The sequence below is a fragment of the Lepus europaeus genome, chromosome 3 (assembly GCF_033115175.1).
Source record: "Lepus europaeus isolate LE1 chromosome 3, mLepTim1.pri, whole genome shotgun sequence".
NCBI classification, from domain to species: Eukaryota; Metazoa; Chordata; class Mammalia; order Lagomorpha; family Leporidae; genus Lepus; species Lepus europaeus.
The window spans coordinates 138,724,618-138,730,617 of record NC_084829.1 but is presented as its reverse complement, the minus strand read 5'-3'; positions in this window follow the sequence as shown (position 1 = coordinate 138,730,617).

The following is a 6,000-nucleotide window of genomic DNA, read 5'->3' as shown; positions in this document are numbered from 1 at the left end:
CTTACTGAGATGTACCACTGTCTTTCCTTATGACAAGAGTTAGACGGGGTTTCTTTAGCTGATGGCTATGCCATGGATTCCTTTGCAGCCCTGGGCGGGGGGGGGGGGGGGAGGGCGTCTGTTTGTCTCTTTTCAGAATAATGTTTCAAAATGCATAATATCAAATGTGTTTCCTCAAATAGGAAGCCAGTGTACTTATCAAAATACTCAATTTGTGGTAGAGTAATATCTGTTCTTTCCCACTAACACATTTGAATGACAGGATCTACTAGTCATTCTTTTTTTTTTGGGAGGGGGGCTCATTTTTTTCCCCAGAAACCTTTTATTTAAGAAATACAAACTTCATACATTTCATAATTACAGCTTTAGGAATGTGATTCTTCCCACCATACCTGACCTCCCACCTACTCTCCCACCCCCTCTCTCCTCCCTCTCCTATTCCTATTTTTATGTTTTTACTAATATCTATTTTCAATTAAATTTATACACATATGATTAACTCTGTGTTAAGTAAAGAGTTCAAACAATTAGTGTGGGGAAAAAGTTTCTCAACAGACAAGACAAGGGCTGTTCAAAGTCATTGCTTCTCAAAGTGTCAATTTTATTTCTATAGATCGCCTTTTATGTGCTCTATCAATTATCACAGGTCAGGGAGAAAGTGTGGTATTTGTCCTTTTGAGCCTGGCTTACTTCACTAAGTATGATGTTTTCCAGTTTCATCTGTTTTGTGAACAACCAGATTTCATTTTTTTTAACCACTGTGTAGTATTCCATGGTATACATATCCCTTAATTTCTTTATCCAGTCTTCAGTTGATGGACATTTGGGTTGATTCCATATCTTAGCTATTGTAACTTCAGCTGCAATAGACATTGGGGGCACAGATAACTCTTTCATCTGCTGATTTCATTTCCCTCATAGCAGTCATTCTATTAGGAAATCTGAGAATTTGTGGAGATCTGCATTAGGGAAGGCCTTCTGGGGGTAAGCAAGTGGTGGGGCCCACTGACATCACGGCAGTTTGTCTCCTACATTCAGAGTTGAAGGATATGTTAAACGTCAATAAGAAGTCAGGGAATAGAGAGCAATAATTTCTCATCCTGTTCAGACCCCTTAACTCTTTGCATACTGCAGGTTATAAACTTCTGCTCTAAAGTACAGATCCCTGGTGAGTGGGATCCTGTATCCTCTTTACTGTAGGTCAAATTATTGGTCAGATTCCTACAATCAGGTTCTTAGAGTAACATCCTTAATCTTCAGATTGAATGACCGTCTTATATCAGAATTCTTCGGAAGTCTTGTCAAAATGCAGATCCCTGAGCCCTGCGTCATGCTTACTAGATTATGCTTTTTTTGTTTTTAATTTTAAAAAAACTTTATTTGTGAGGCAGAAAGATTTGGAGAAATAGACAAAGAGAGCAAAAAACTGAACAAGCTCCCATCATCTAGTTCATTCCCCCAATGTCTGAAACAGTTGGGGATGCAAGCTGAAGCCAGCAGCAAGAAACTCAATCCAGGTCTCCCATGTGGGTAACAGGGACCCAACCACTTGAATCATCACCTGCTGTCTCCTATGCTATTAATTAGTAGGAAGTTGGAATCAGGAGTGGAGCTGGGAATTGAACCAAGGCACTTTTATATGAAATATGAAGGCCCCGACATTCTTTTCTTTTAGAAAGTTTTTATTTAATAAATATAAATTTCATAGGTACATCTTTTAGAATATAGTGGTTCTTTCCCCCATACCCACCTTCCCACCCCCAAAATGTCCCACTTCTGACTCCCTCTCACATTCCATTCTTCATTAAGATTCATTTTTAATTATCTTTATATACAGATCAACTCTGTAGTAAGTAAAGATTTTAACAGTTTGCACCCACACAGACACATAAAGTACTGTTTGAAGAAAAGTTTTACCCTTAATTTTCATAGTACAACTCATTAAGGACAGAGGTCCTATAAGTGGAGCAAGTGCACAGTGACTCCTGTTGTTGATTTAACAATTGACACTCTTATTTATGATGTCAGTGATCACCTGAGGCTCTTGTCATGAGCTTCCAAGGCTGTGGAAGCCTTTTGAGTCCACAAACTCAGTCAGTATGTAGACAGGGTAATAAGCAAAGTGGAAGTTCTCTCCTTTCTTCAGAGAAAAGTACCTCCTTCTTCGATGGTCCTTTCTTTCTACTGGGATCTCACTCAGAGTGATCCTTCGTGTAGATCATAGTTTTGACAGAGTGTCATGGCTTTCCATTCCTGAAATGCTCTCATAGGCTTTTCAGCCAGATCCACATGCCTTAAGGGCTGATTCTGAGGCCAGAGTGTTGTTTAGGGCATTTGTCATTCTAAGAGTCTACTGGGTGTCCTGCTTTCCATGTTGGATCATTCTCTTCTTTTTAATTCTATCTATTATTAGCAGACACTTGGTCTTATTTGTGTGATCCCTTTGATACTTAATCCTATCTCTATACACACTTAATATGCTCACTTTGACATGTAAGATTGCATTAGTACCTGCCAACTAAATGGAATTCAGAGTCGCACAGCAAATTTTTAGCTTTACTCTTAGGTGTAAGTCTGTGGGAATGTGTGCCGAATTGTACATCTCCTCCCTCTCCTATTCCCACTCTTATTTACAGGGATCAATTTTCAATTGGATTTAAACACCTAAGAATATTTCTGTGTTAATTAAAGAGTTCAACCAATGGTATTAAGTAAAACAAGAAAATACAAAAAGAATAAAATAGTAAGCTGTTCTGCAACAGGACAAGGGCTGATCAAGTCACTGTTTCTCATAGTGTCCATTTCACTTCAACAGGTTTCCTTTTTGGTACTCGGTTAGTTATCACCAATCAGGGAGAACATATGATATTTGTCCCTTTGGGACTGGCTTATTTCACTCAGCATGATGTTTTCCAGATTCCTCCATTTTGTTGCAAATGACTGGATTTCATTTTTTTTTTTTTTACTGCTGTGTAGTATTCCATAGAGTTCATATCCTGGAATTTCTTTATCCAATCTTCCCCCCAACATTTCTTAACCATTGTATCAAACTCCCACCATCTGGGTCAGAATTTCTGAAACAAGGCCTAGACTAAGTCCAACAAATCAACAGTTGATTGTCATGGACAGTGAAGTTTGAGTGTCTAGAGTGGGTGACCCAGGGTGGGGTGCTGTTGTAAGAGGAGAGGTATAGCTTTGATAGCACTGAGTCCCTCAGTCCTTACATTGTCCTGCTATGTTTCTTAGGAAGATGACATAAACAACCCAAAGTTCTATGGCTGACTGTGGCTGCAATTCACATGGAGTGGGAAGGACTTTTGCTGATTACCTAAAACAGGAATGGGGGGCTGCTAGGGCCTAGGCAGAATAGCTGTGGGGTGTGTGAATTCACCCAGAAGCAAGCAGAATGGAGGTTATGAGATGGGAATGTGGAACCCATTGGGTTTATCTGTCTGAAATAGGGCTTCACCCAGTGGGTGCAACCAGGCTTGGGCCATAATCCTGAAAGACACAATCCTGAATGCAGGGTGGCAGTGGGCTGTGTTATAGCATAGCAGGTTAAGCTGGAGCTTACAATGCCAGCATCCTGTGTCAGAGTGCCATTAGAGTGCTAGCTGTTCTGCTTCTGATCCAGCTCCCTGGTAATATGCTTAAAAAGCAGCGGAAGATGGCCCAGGTGCTTGGGGTCCCTGGGAGTGCCAGATGGAGTGCCTGGCTTCAACTTGGCCCAACCCTAGCTGTTGCTCCCATGGTTTATAGACTGAACCACCAGGTGGAGGATCTTTGTCTGTCTGTCTCTCCCCTTTTTTCTGTCATTCTGTCTTTCAAATAACTAAATAATTTTTTTGAAAAAACAAGGATAGGAAAGAACCACCATGGTAACTGGCTCATATGCAGTCCTCCAAGGAGCCAATATCCAGAAAAGTTTAACTTTCCAAGTCCAGATACACAAACAGGACACATCTTCATTTACTATTTCAATATTTTGATTCATATGCACAATGCTTACACACGAGTCAATGTTGTGATAAAACAGGTTCGCGGGCTCAGGTTTGCAAAAGATGCATGAAATGGATTAGAACTCCCTAAAGTCTTTACACAATGTGTACCTCTTCATGTGAAGATGAAATACATGGTGCACTGTGAAAAATAACGCTGACAATTTAAAGCAGTGGGTAGCATAAACCTAAAAAAGGAAACAAAAGCCTAAGAGGAAGCTGAACATTTGAAAAAGTAGGTTAAGGGATGGATTACAGGCAATTGCATGAGGTAGTCTATAAGAGTCGGCTGGAGATGGGTCTTTGGCCCAGCAGCTCACACACCTGTGTTCCACATTGGAGTGTTGATGCCTCCCCTTCCAATCTAACTTCCTGCTAATGTGTACCCTGGAAGGTGCAGGTGATGGCCTAGGTACTTGGGACCCTGCCACCCACATGGGAGACTTGAATTGAGTTACAGGTTTCTGACTTTTGGTCTGGCGCAGCCCCTGCTGTTGCAGGCATTTTAGGAGAGTGAACCAGCAGATGGGAGATCTCTGTCTCTCCCTGTTCCTCTGCCCTGAAAATAAATAAAAATTTCAAAAAAGTTGGCCGAGTTTCACAATCGTTAATTATTTTGGAGTTATACTTTGTGATGATTCACACTTTTTCTCTGGGTGTGGCGGCTCTTCTTGGAAAACAGTTACCTCCATTTGCTCACGGGGAGGATCTACCCATTCTAATTGGATCTCAGGCTGATGTCCTCTGGAAGCACCCTCACAGACACACTCTAAATAATGCTTTCCAGGGCTCTGGGCTTTAATTCTGCCTAACATGGTACAACAATCCTGCTTAGAGCTGAAAATGCACTAATACTTCCCCTGGACTTTGGCTCTCTGCGTCTCTTCTGTAGCTTTGTTTTGGTTTGGAATTTTAGCTTTTGAGATTTTGGCTTTCAGGATTTCAATATTCAGATTTTAATCTTTCAGCATTGTGATTTTCTAGGGTTTTAGATTTCAGGGATTGGGATCTTTTGGGATTATGATGGGCACCTGGTGGAACCAGACTCCACTGTGTCAGAACCCTTCACATGTTCAAGGGGAGAGTTTGGGACCCCCATGGAAGCTGACCTGATGCACCAGCCTTGTTTCCAAAGAGGGAACTTGGGTTTAAGAAAAGTTTCCTGGTAGCAGTCACCTGCAGTCTTAGCAGTAGGGAGCTGTTCCTTTCGATCCATATTTGGGACCTTTCCTACATTTTGTCCAGTCCACAGTTTCATGAAAGGCACAATCCAGATTATTCTGATAATTACTGAATCCCGTTCATCCTTTCAGATGATATCCTTTGAGATAACTCTGTGTGCCTGTTTCATTACTTCCAGGTGACTCCTAACATCGTGATGAGGTAAGGAAGGAGACAATGTCTAGGTGTGCTCAGCAAAATATGCAGGGACAGGACAGGGCTCCCGCCTGGCCAGGTGGGGCTGGGGGCTGACAGGGGCACCTGGTGAACAGGAGGCAGATGTTTTCATTGCCATGCTGTGCTCTACTCCCCACAAGTTTATAGAGCTCCCCTGCCCCAAGAATAAGAGCTGGTTCAATTTCTCAGTCTGATAATCTAGATTTTAAAACTCTTAAGTCTGTACTAAGGCATAATGGCCTGTCTTTAGCTGCTTGTGCTTAGAATAAATGTCACCTATGCTCAGTTTATTTTCTAAGAAGCTTATTTCTAAGTGGTTTTGATCTGAAAGGCCCATAATAATATACAGTTCCTTCTGCTTGAAAAAGCTATTCTAGGTTTTAGAAGAATATTCTTTTTATTGTTATATTGGAAAAATCCATTAAGTGTTTATTGATCTGATGGCTGCCTTAGAAGCAGATTAAAACGGACCTTGTAATATTGAACTTTTAACTAGAATGTAGGCAACACTATATAATTCCTTTATAATTGAGAAATTAGCCTCAGTGCTCTTTTTGTTGTTGTTGTTTGGTTGTAAATGGAGCCTCTACATCACAACATTTAA